At 43.1% G+C, this 12,744-nt stretch overlaps 1 long non-coding RNA gene across 1 annotated transcript in view; it reads left to right on the top strand.

Moving 5' to 3' along the window:
* The window catches only part of LOC125689542 (uncharacterized), a 103,065-nt gene that overhangs the window by 919 nt on the left and 89,402 nt on the right, over positions 1-12,744 (top strand). The gene's annotated exons all lie outside the window — the stretch shown is intronic.

Below are 12,744 nucleotides of genomic sequence, written 5' to 3'. Positions count from 1 at the left end.
TTTCCATGATTCACAAAGGTCTGTTTTGTAAAGAACCATTTTTCACAGAACAGTCATTATTGATGTTATTGTTATTTACTGCTGCTACTTCTAGAAGTTATAGGAAGAATTCAGGACTTTCTTTGTAACAAATGATGGAGCGACCCACAAAGCAAGCTAATTGCTCTCCAGAGGACTTGCAAACCAAATGAAAGGGTATGGGATCACCTTTAGCTACCTTCACCTTTATGTGTCTTCAAGAAAAGGTCTCTGAGACTCCTTCCCCAAAACTATCACTGGGAGATGTTAGCCACATGCAAAAGTTTTGAAACCCTCTTACTTTTAACAAACCAAATTAGTACGACAAGCAAAGAACTTGATTTCTGTTTGAAAGATGCAGTCTCTTGGGAGTCTTGCACACCTGGTCTTGAGTTGGTATCTATCCAAAATGGAGCTGTTTTTATGAATAAATTCAGGCATGTGTGCACATTGTGCTAATATAAATTCACATGCACAGGCACAACAGCATAGGACCAAAGAATCATTAAGGTTGGAAAAGGCCTCTAAGATCATCGTGCCCAGCCACCATCCATTCTCTCTGTGCCTGCTGACCCATGGCCCTCAGTGCCACATCTACATGGTTCTTGAAGTTCATACAGGGATGAACCTTGTATGGCTCTGCAACAGTGTATGCAGTTATACACCTATGTTCCTATGTGGCTGCATGGCCGTAGCAAATGGCAGCACAAATATACTACAGTTCAGGAAACCATCTGTATTGTGGCACTACTGGAGAAGGAGCTCAGCTTTGACGATGTGCTGAAGTTTCAGTGAAGTCCCAGGGACTAAAGGATGTGCTCGATGTTACTGCTGCAGTCAGGGACAGCACTGCACTTGTTGGAGAGCTTTTCAGAATCCTTGTCTCAAGGCTGCTGTAGAGAAGTGTGTGTGAGCCCTTTGCCCACAAGAATCGTACCAGTGATAACGGCCACGGGGGCAGCAGCTGCAGGTTGTGGGCAGGAAAAAAATGTAAACAGGAAAATCCCGCAGCCTTTATATCCCATCTGATGCCCCCAAGCTGAGGGGTGGAATTGGTGGAGCAAGGACTTGACACAGCAGAGCTATTGCAGGTTTGACATCCCATAGCAGGTCTCAAACCTGCCAACTCACAGCTTGCAGGAGTCATAGATCCAATTTAGGGCTGTTAGGCTAATTTGCTCCTTTTTCTCTCTTTCTCCATTTGCTAACCTTAACAACCCTTTATACAGTTCCTCAGAGAAGCAGTGCCAGCGGAATACTCATGTGTGGAAGAAATTGCTTTTGAGATACAGAACACAGCTAATTACGACACTACAATTAGCTGAATGCCCTTAACAGGGTCCGAGGGGGGAATGATAGCTCAGCATCTGCTGCACCATATGCTTTTCTGGTTTCCAGAAGACAGCGGTGGGCACGTGGGCTGCCATGAGTTGTGCTGTCTGCCTGGTGAGCAAAGCAAGCCACAGATGCTTCACTATTTCCCCAACCCAACTGTTGCAGGCTGAAGAGGCTTGTGGTTCATTATATTGATCCCAATTCCTCCAAATAAAGACTAGCAATGGAATCAAGATGTTGATCGAGCAAGGGTGTGCTTTCACTTATTAAAAGATGGATGAGCAAGAGAGGAAAAAGGAGAAGAAAAGGAAGGAGAGAAAAAAAGTTCTGGGGGGACCAGAATCATCTTTAGCAAGATGACCAACTCCTGGCTTCTCCACTGTGTGAGCACGTGTATTTGTTCTGCACCTTCCACAAGAGTGTGACAGTATGGGTTTTGTTCTGAGGCCCTCTCAAGATTGTTGCAGTTGAGAATTCACAGTGTTACAGTTCCATAGAGTGTTAACACAGAGTCTGAGACAGAAGGAAACGTGCCACTTCCTTCCCACACCAACCTTGGCTGGAAATGTATGATGCTGCTTTTATAGAATCAGAGAATCATAGGTTCATAGAATTGTTATAGTTGGAAGGGACCTTTAAAGCTCATCTAGTCCAACTCCTCTGCAATGAACAGAGACATGCACAGCTAGATCAGGTTGCCCAAGGCCTGATCCAGCCTGGCCTTGAAAGTCTCCAGGGACGGGGCATCAACCACAACACTGATGGTAACCAGTTCCTGTGCCTCACCACCCTCACTATAAACAACTTCTTCCTCATGTCCAACCTAAATCTACCCTCCCTGAGCTTGAAGCCATTTCCTCTTGTTCTGTCAGCACAGACCCTGGTCTGTCCCCTCCTATCCTGTAGCTCCCCTTTGGATACAGAAAGGCCGCTCTCAGGTCTCCTCGTGGTCTTCTCCATGCTCAGCAGCCCCAGCTCTCTCAGCCTGTCCTTATAGGCAAGGTGTTCCATCCTTTGGATCATTATCTGCCAGGATGAAATATGCTTTCCTGGCCTCAGACTCCATCATGGAGATGGATGTAGGATGATGCAATGGTAATTTGTATTTCGCTGTTCATGAGGGCATAATTCATCCCAAGAGGAGGTACCATAGCAAGGAGTGTTTGGAGCTAGCAGCAGTATGGCTTGCAGTGGGCTGAGCTCGGCTCTGAGTTATCACTGCTCAGTGAATTGCCCATAAAGCAGAACTGCTGCTTTCTGCATTGTTTTCACTATGCCACTGGATAGCTGAAGTGCTCTTCTGGGTACTGTTTGCTGAAAGAACTTTGCCTTGTCCCAAACACCCCAGCCCCATGGATGTACCACTCACCACTCACATGAATGGTACATTCATTCACCTTTGCCAAATTCAGCTCCAGAGGTAACATGAATCTTCTGCTCCCACTTACTGCTTTATTTTTTATCATGTTTTGAAAATATTTCACATTCTTTTGCCTTAACCAGGCCCAGAACTGAAGGAAAAAAAAAAAAAAAAAAAAAAAAAAGGATGTATGGTGGCATTATTAGAAAGGACGTTGTTATAGACACAAGGCAGTAACTAAATCCAGACCACATCCACCACATCCATCCTCCTTAGTAGTGATAACAGGAGGGTTTGTTTATGGGAAGCCGCTCTCTGTTATTTGCTCAATTACTCAGTTATTGATCCTCTCTTTGCAGCCTGGTTGACAGACTTGTTCTGTAAGGACAAAGGGACATCGGAGGAGGTCAGGGAGCAGCATTTTGCTCACTGGGGCCACTGTATTACTTCTCTGGGGAATGCACCAGTTTAAGCTTTACTTAGCACTACCTGGACCAACTGTGGATTTCAATGAGGCAGCTGTGGCTCCTTGTTTGCAAGAAGGTCTGAGTGCCAGAATGGGGAAAGAGCCAGCCTGTGAATTTACGCTTGTGCATGAAGCAGCTAAAGCATAAAGGGGGGAGGAGGTTTGAAGTGGTGAGCTGTAAACTTTATTTGCCAGATGAGGAAAACGGTTGTCTTTGATCCTGTAATCCGCATGTCAGCTGGATTATGCATGAAGTAAGGAAGCACAGCATGTTTTTGGAGTCCCTCTTCTGCAGACGTCCTTTCGCCTTCTTCTTCATCTTCTGACTGCTTGTGTTGTCTCAGAATGTCAAAAGAGGGTAATACAGCCATCACGTCTGAGCCTGATGCTCATCTCACTTTTTGCACGCATTAAACATGGATTTAAAAGCTATTTTAAAGTACATTAAAGCCATAATGAGGAGCAAAGGAGGCCCCACGCTTCTGAACGTTTGATGCTTACCTCGTTGAATGCAGGAGGAAGGGATTATTAAGAACATAAAAGCTGCTCTATCAGGAGCTTAAAAACACTCCAAGGGAAACAAAATCTGTTGTGCTTTGCTGCTGTGATTTAAGAGCCAAATTCTACTCTCATTTATAATGGCATACATTTGAATTTGATTGACTCTGGATTAACATTGCTGCAAATGAGATAAAAATATGACTCCAGAAGTTCGTAAGACAAGAAGCACTTCAGCAGCTCATTTTATGGGTGCATGTGCTCCTAACAGCTCTGTGGTTTGGCATCCCACCCTGGAAATAAAGTGATGGCGCATCAGATCTCTTTTTAATGGGCCCAATTGGGATGCTAGATCCAGTCAGATTGGTGAAATTCCACTGGAATTGGAAAGTGGTTAACGCTTTATTTTTAATTTATTTTTTGGTTTTGAGTTTTAGTTAAAGTAGAATTTCTTGAGACAGACAACTACATGCACATTTATAAAGGAAAAATAAATCCAGATCTTAGCATTCATTTCAAAACAGAGTATTGTCAGCCTTCCTCAGCTTGCTCCCTTCACTACCTCTCCTTCTGACACCCAATTTCAACACTATTTCAAGGTCAGCATTTCCAAGGGTGCTTCTTTCCAAGGGTGCAGCACGCTGTGTATTTATTTGGCCATCGGTCAGAAAATGCTTTGATACTGATAAAACATGGAGGAATGTTTTCTGCTTGTCCTTACACAACAAAATAGACGGCTTTTCTTCCCAACTCAAATCAACGCAGTTTGTCATCTGTTTAGGCAGCAAGCTAGAGCAGGCCCCATGTTTTTGATTCTTTCATCCCCCCTTTCAGCTAGTATTGATACTGCAGTTCCACAGCCCAGGTGCCAGACCTTGCATTTAGCTCTGTTGAACATCATGAGGTTCACGTGGGCCTGCTGCTCAGCCTGTCCAGGTCTCTCTGGATGGCATCCTCCCCCTTGGGTGTGTTGATTACATCATATGCTGTATCACCTGGTACTGAAGAGCTGGGGCCCATACCAAACTTCTCAGCCTCGCTTTTAGCTACCTGACCCCCCCAGCAGCAACCACTTCTGCAGTGTGCAAACTTCTTGTAAAGCTTGTGGGACAGAACAGAAAAAGTGATCCCAAATGTCACCAACTGAGAGCTGAGGAGCTCTGGGTGCTGGCATGCACACAAATCCCAGCTGCTTACACTGAAGTAGATTTGCTGGAGGCAAACATCTGCTCTGATTCAGGACCCAGGGTTGCAAATCACCACTTGAAAGGGAGAAACCCTAGCAAGCTTGTTTGTGCCTTTCAAAAAGCTCCCATAGAGCTCTGGGCTTGGTGCCTTTCTCCTTTAGGGAGATTTGGATTCATCTTTGCCACCTTCCTGTCAAGCAGTGCAGCTCCTGGCTGGGGCTTGGTCTTCTATAGGCTGCTGCAGAAAGGAAGGTAAGGGGTCATTTCCCTCTTGTGGTTTAGCCTGAGGAATTCTCTGCTCTTATTGATTTATTTTTCAACAAATCCTGATTCAGAGTAGCTAGGAATTCTTTGCTGATGTGGTGTTATTGACATTCTTAGTAATTGTTGTTATTAACGTCTTTTTGAGTCCTGTGTTCCCCCAGTGATGTCTGGAATACTTGGCATGTGTGTGTATGTGTGTGTCTACGTCTGAAACGGGAATTCCAGATACTTAGTGACTTAAGGGCGGATAAACCCTTCCTCTTATATCGCAGTGCCTTAGGAAAGGACCCTCCCGGACCAGACGCCCTTAGAGGAGCAAGGCACTCTTCGATGCAGGGACTAAAGGGCTGTGGGCTCCACTAGATGCCGCTCAGGCCATGCAGAGGTACTACATCAGCAACTCGAGCTTCCCTGGGTTTAACCCACCGCGAGCAGGAGGCTGGGGGGAAAAAGGAAGCCTGATCAGCACCAGAGTGTTGTTTTAATATCAGCATAATAATACGAGCATTTAAAAGAAGTGAGTTCTTGGGTAATGGCATGTGTCAGCAAAGCCCACGGATGGGGGGATGGTCCAGCATTTCTGACAACGTGTTTGGATTTGGCTCACCATCCATGTGATAACATGAGGTGGTCCTGCTGCCCTTCCCCATGTGTGATCTCACAGGCGCTCCTCCGATGTGCCCCAGATCTCATCCCTTGGTTCCTCTGAACATGAGAAGTTACTGTTACTCATGTTCTGGTTCCCAGCCAACCACAGAAGTTATTTTCTCACTGTTCCAAAGGCAGCACTGGCTGTAGGTCTGATGCAATCCCCACCCCTGTGTGGAACAAATGTCCCTGAGTGTGAAGGATAGCTGGAAGGAGCTTGGGTTCAGCCAGCCAGCAGTGCTGTGTGCCTGTTTCACACAGCAAGCACCCTTTGGCTCAACTCTCCCATCTACACCTCGCTCCTTTTTGGCTCCAAGTTAAATGTTGGATTCTACATATGGTTACTAGAAAGAAAAGAGCGTTTTCCAGATGAGCAGTGAAGCAGGAGGATACAGATGAGTGACAGAAATATCAGAAAGGCACTTCTTGCAGTTTCTCTTCTACCCCTTTTCCCTTATGCTTCCTCAAGGGTGTTATGCTCCTTCCCAAGGGCAGCAGGCCACAGGATCCTGAGCTTTCTTTGTTGCCATGAGTGCTTCTTGGTGTGGCTGCTGGCTGTGAGGAGTTGGCTGCTTTAGCCATGTTCTCTGACAGCTTTGGCTTAAAATAGGCAGGAATGGAGTGCTCTGCTTCTGAGTTCACACAGGACTCACTCATAGTGAACTGCAGGAGATGAAATTCATCTTTTGTTTGTGAAAAGTACCAACTGGAGGTCAAGATAGTCCCTTTCCACACCTTTACTCATTATTTTTTGTTGTGTGTTGCTTAAATGAGTAACTGGAAAAATAATGAAGAATCTCCTGTTTTTTTGTATTGTGTGTGTGTGTGTGTGTATATATATTTATACATGTATTTAACAAAGAAATAGCTCTGGCTACTCTGAGATCTTTAATTAGGGAAAAAATATTGACCAAGTTTAGAAGAAGAAAGCATTCAATTTTCCTCACATATCCATAAGGCCTTAGTTCTGCTAGAGTAAGGACCTCAGAATAGAAATAAATCTATCAAGTATCTCAATCTGCGATGAATCAAAACTAACGTGAGGAGTGAATTCTGAACTATTTAACAGTATTTAGTGAGAGGAGTATTGTAACAACAGGAAGTGGCTGTATCTTTTGTTTCAATTATCCTTGATGTCTTGGAGATCTTTCACTTACTGAAATTGCATGGATGTGAGCAATCTCTCTAAAAACACATTGAGCATTCTCGTGGGACTGAAGTTTGTTGGTCTCACTGAATTTAATGGGACAAATGCTTTAAGTAAAACTATTCATATGGATGTCTATGGAGTAATGGTGCTTACCTTGCAAAGATCAGCTAAAGAATTAAATACTTTTTAAGGCTGAATTACGTTGGTGCATCTCTCATCTTCTGTCCTTCATTTCTACCCAAATGGGGCAGTCACGCTTATCTTTTATAACTCTGTTCATTTCCCTAAGTTCAGTTATTGAGTTTACATAGCTGTGACAGGGCCGAATGTATTCTGGGGTAGTTATACATCACTCTTTGGATGTGATTTATTTATGTGGAGCAATGATTCAATTTAAATGTGTGAAGGAAACGTGTTTGAATTGTGAGTGGTCAAGGAAACTTCATTTTGAGCAGTTACTTTTTCAGGGGGGACTGACTTAAGTGGCAAGGTTGGTGCCAACCTTCATCTAACCAGGTTGTCCTCATGCCAAAGTCAGGGCAGATGGCTTGTGAGAAATAGCTTGCAGGCTGGAGGGTGGAAAAGAACATTTAGGAAGCTTGTGCCAGCTTGGGAAGACTCAGTTTTGCTTCAGAGTTTGTATTCCAGAAGATAAATAAATATGAAATGGGGAGAGGAAGGTGGTTCTGAGGCTCCCCATCTCACTTGGGATTTCATGCAAAAGTCGCATCTCATCACAGGGGACCCAAATATAGTAGTTTGTTCATTACATGTACAAAACATTTGAAGGAAGGAGACCTTGGTCATCTTTCAGGTTCAGAAGAGGTATATATATTTCTGCAAATGCCATTTCATGTGAGAGTTTCATTCTTGTAGATGACAACCACAGATGGTGTATGGTCAGATCAGTGGGTGACTTGTGGCCATGCTTCTTTGTTCTCCAGGTCACATCTAACTGTTGTGAGTGCTGGGAGGCACCTGAGAAAATGCCAAACATGGTTCCTTTTCACTGGAGTCACTGGTATTTGATAATTCAAGCCATAGGTTTATCTGAAGTAGAAGAATGCTTTTTTGAAGTCCAGTGACAGTAATGGTACATTCAAATGGAAAATTGGGTCCAAGTCCAGTACTTAATGTCCTCTTTTCTTTTTCCATTCATCAACACTAAAGCTGTAAGACAAGATTCAGAGGCTGTAGTTTGGGCGAGATGCTGCCCATTCAAAGAATGAAAAATACACAGATCAAAAAGATGAAAACATCACACGAAGGTCAAACAAGTAATTTGTTATAACTGTCACCTTTCACGGACTCTGGATTATATCTGTGATCCTCTTGCTATTTAAATTAGTGGCTGTGAGTCCTACAATAAGGCTCCAGTTGTCACAGACAAAATGGGAAAGTGTTCCTGAAAACAGACATTTTCCATATGTGAATCTACTACGGTGCTACAGGGATAAAAATTACCAATGGCTAAGCAGATGAAAAACCACTTTCTTACTTCATGATTTTTTCTTATATGTGACACTTTTAGTGCTTTCCACTCCTGAAAGCATCCCTCTTAGTAGGGCAGTGTTATCAAAAGTTAAGAGTACCTAGAAGCTGGGTCATTTGCCTGGAGGTACGTGAGAAATCCATGTGTTGGTGATCCTACTACTGATAAATAGGTAAATATAATGGTAATATATGCCCGTTACAGTTGTAAATAGAGATCCCAGGTGGTATTTTCAGTGCTCAGCTCCACACCTGCAGACTCAAAGATGATGCTTCAAGGAGCACTTCAGCAGCCAAATCTGCTGCAGTACACTCAAGTCTCCAAAGCAGCCTGTTGGTTCACCTGGTTCCTATGCTCTCAAATTGCCAGTCTGTTTTTTTGGATTAAGAACCCAGTGTTTCATCTCCAACAGCCTCCTGCCTATAGGCCACACTGCTAAATCCATGCTCAAAAATTGGTGTTCGTGTCTTTTCGCAGACAAAATATCTACTAATGCAAATGAAATATTAGTCCAAAGAAGTTTAAAGGTACAGCCAATTCTGAATACTTAGCTGCAGTAATAAGTTCTTGCAAATGATTTTCTGTGCATATTCTGCAGTAGCAAAATGTGTAACCGTAAGGAATAATTCTGCACCGTAGCATTCCCAGTTCTCTTAGTTGAATCTAATTCACATTTCCAGTTGAAATACTTAAGCGCTAAGGCAGAAGTGAGATCATGCTTATGTGTTATGGTTTAGTATTACTGCTCTTGTAGTAAGAAAGATCTCAATGTAGTGATTAGGAAACATTTATGATGTATCTAAGTTTAGATACATCTAAATATGTTCTACAGTTCACTAAAGGGAAAGATCTTGTCTTCATACAGAAGTTGCAAATTAAGTTAAAAGCGTTACAGTTATTATTATTGTTATTATTTTAGATTTGTGCATGGATGCCACAGTTTAATGTGCCTTAATTAATGGGAAGCAATAATGGATTGCATAAACTTGTGATGAATATTGTCTTAGCAAGTTAAACCTGATTTAATGCTTTAAGCCAAAGAAACATTTGCATAGCTAATGAAACTGATTAACTTAGAATTAATTAGCGATGTCTAGTTGTAGAGATTCAAACTGTAGTGATGTTAGTAATGTGGTGATTATTATTAGTACTTGAGATAATCAGGCTTGCTAGATGATTAAATGTAAATACTTAATAGAAAGAAATTGGTTCAGCTTAATAAATATTTTCCAAAGTGAAAATATTCCATCATAAAATGAGATCAAGGAGTGTTAGCTGTTAGCAAGTACAAGTTAAGTGTGGAGAAAGCACAGTTACTCTTTTGCTTAGGAACATTCAGAGTAGGCTGCAGACAGTGTACCAGAGTGCTGTACAAACAGATCTTGGTGAGCTCCTGGAAGTATGGAGGGGAGATGATGGGCAGAGGTGTTAATCAGAGATGAGGAGGTTGTTTGTGGGTCAGCACCTGGCTGTGAGAGCAGTGGGTACCAGGGTTTGCCAGCAGCTTAACCCTGGCTGTGGCCTTTTTCCCTTCTGCATGTCTTGTAGAAAAGTCTCAGGATAGGATTTCATGAAGAGCTGTGCAGTGGCTCTTGGTGTTGCATGGGAAATGGGGGAAAGGGTCTCTAGAAGAGAAAGTACAGAAATGCACACTTAAAATTGGTTTGCTGCTGCGAGCTGACTTGAAAGGAGTTTCATCACATCGCAACATGACCTGCTTAAGATAACAGACACATCAGATGTGCCAAACTGCACTAGAACAGCCATTAACATTTTTGGCACTGCACCAGCCTGCAAGTGCTCTCTGTGTTTTAATTAAAAGGAGACAAAAATGAAACAGTTTTTTTAAAATGCAGACCACAATGCTGAAAGAATTAGGTGTTCTCCTGCTTTGTGGTGGAAATTCATTTGAACTGTACCAATAATGTATGCTAGTGCACTAGCAGCAGTGATTTGGGGTGAAGAAGGGAGACCCATATTACATGTCTTAACACTCTTCAGGAATTTGAAGAAAACCTCACCTCCCCTGCATGAATGTGTTGGCTGTCCCAGTAATATCAGAAGGAATGGATAAACTGGAGGAAAAACTGTTCAAACTGACCAAAATTTGTGAACCCCCACTCTCCACCTGTACAATCTCTGCTATTAAAGACAGATGTCCCCTTGCTCAAGAAAGGGATAATACTGGGTCCACGCTATGTACTTACCCTGTGGTTTTACCTATGAGATCATGAAGAAGATATGAGGAGGGGGGATGGAAAATCTACCTCAACCTTATGTGCATGGGTAGAAGTGTTATGGAAGAAGTCAGCTACAAATGAGGGCTGTTCCAGTTACTACTGAACAATGTAAATGTTGTAAGTGTTCTGATTTTGAGCCATGAGAAATGAATGATGATGGATGCAAAAATTAGAGGGGCCCTGCCTCCAGCCTGGGGGAGGAAAGGGAAAATTGAGTGTACTGGACTGTAAAGATTTGATGGCCTGGCACACCAGAATCACAGAAATACGAGGGTCTGATAGACACCCTGAAGTCACCAAGTCATCTACACTTCTGGGGTGACAGAATGTTCTCAAGAATTGACTGTGTTGAAGGCTGAAGTAAGCATCACTGAGAGAGACTGGCAAAAGCATCCTATTGTGACTGACCCAGGGTCTCCATATAGCCTTGGTATGGACTGTCTTAAGAGGGGTTATTTTAAGGACCCAAAGGGATATTGATGGACTTGTGAAATAGCTGCATTAGAGACAGAGATTATTAAGCTGCTGTCTGTCTTGCCTGGACTTTCAGAAGACCCATCTGTTGTGGGGTTGCTACAAGTGGAAGAACAGCAGATGCCTGTTACTATGACAGTGTGCACATGGCAATATTGTACTAACTGGGACTCCCTTCTCACCATCCATAAGTTGATCCATCAACTGTAGAGCCAAGGAATGATTAGCAAAACTCATTCACCCTTCAACAGCCCCGTATGGCTGGTGTGGAAAAAGTAACGGGGAGTGGAGGCTGACAGTGGACTGCTGTGGTCTGAATGAAGTCACACCACCATTGGGTGCTGCTGTACCAAACATTGTAGAACTCCAGCATGAACTGGAATCAAAGGCAGCCAGGAGGTAAGCTTCAATTGACAGAGTATGGGCCACAGTTTTCCTTTACTTGAAGGGGTGTTTGTTATACATTGAATCATTTGCCCCAAGGGTGGAAACATAGCCCAACCATTTGTCATGGGCTAATTCAGGCTACACTAGAACAGGGTGGAGCTCTTCAACATCTACAATACTCTGATGATATTATTGTGTGAGGAAATACAGCAGAAGAAGTTTTCAAGAAAGGAGAGAGAATAATCCCAAATCCTTTTGCAAGCTAGTTTTAATGTTAAGCGAAGTAAAGTCAGAGGAACAGCACAGGAAATCCAGTTCCTAGGAATACAAGGGCAAGGTGGACATTGTCTGAATGTGACAGATGTAATCAGTAACATCACTGCTGTGTCTATGCCAGATAGTAAGAAGGAAACACAATCCTTCCTAGTTGTAAAGGGTTTTTGGAGGATGTGTATTCCAGACTATAGCCTTATAAGCCCCCTCCATCAAGTGACATGGAAGAAGAAGAATTTTGTATGGAGTCCTGAACAACAACAGGCTTTTGAACAAATTAAGTGGGAGATAGCCCTGCAATAGCTCTGGGACATGATGTAAAATACGTGTTTGACCTGCAGCTGGGGAGAAGAGCCCCACTTGGAGCCTTTGGCAAAGAATGCTAATGGAGAGCTGACCCAACCTCCTTTGGGTTTTGGAGTCAAGAATACAGAGGGTCTGAAGAACACTGCACTCCTACTGAACAGGAGATGTTAGCAGCATATGAAGGGGTTCAGACTGCTTTGGAAGTGATAGGTGCTGAAGCTTAACTAAATACTAAATTGGATGTTTAAAAGGAAGGTTCCCTCCACACACCTTGCTACTGATAATACTTGGAGTAAGCAGATTGTGTTGATTATACAGTGCCTTGGATGGAGAACCCCAATGGTCCAGGAATCTTGGAATTGATCATGGACTGATCTGAAGGTAAAAACTTTTGAATATCCTCAGGGGAAGAGGTAACGTGCTGAAGAGGCCCCACCATACAACAAATCAGCAGAGAATAAAAAGAAATATGCCTTGTTCACTGATGGGTTTTGAAATATTGTGGGAAAGTACTGAAGATGAAAGCTGCTGTCTGGAGTCCTATATGACGAGTTGTAGTGGCTACTGAAGGAGAAGGTCTTGTTCATGTTGGGGTGGTTGGAACTAGATGCAGGTCAAACCATTCTGTGATTCATTCCTTGTCCAA

Source organism: Lagopus muta, chromosome 2 (assembly GCF_023343835.1).
Source record: "Lagopus muta isolate bLagMut1 chromosome 2, bLagMut1 primary, whole genome shotgun sequence".
Taxonomy (NCBI): domain Eukaryota; kingdom Metazoa; phylum Chordata; class Aves; order Galliformes; family Phasianidae; genus Lagopus; species Lagopus muta.
The sequence above is the reverse complement of the archived record's forward strand: the minus strand, read 5'-3'. Positions and strand labels throughout refer to the sequence as shown.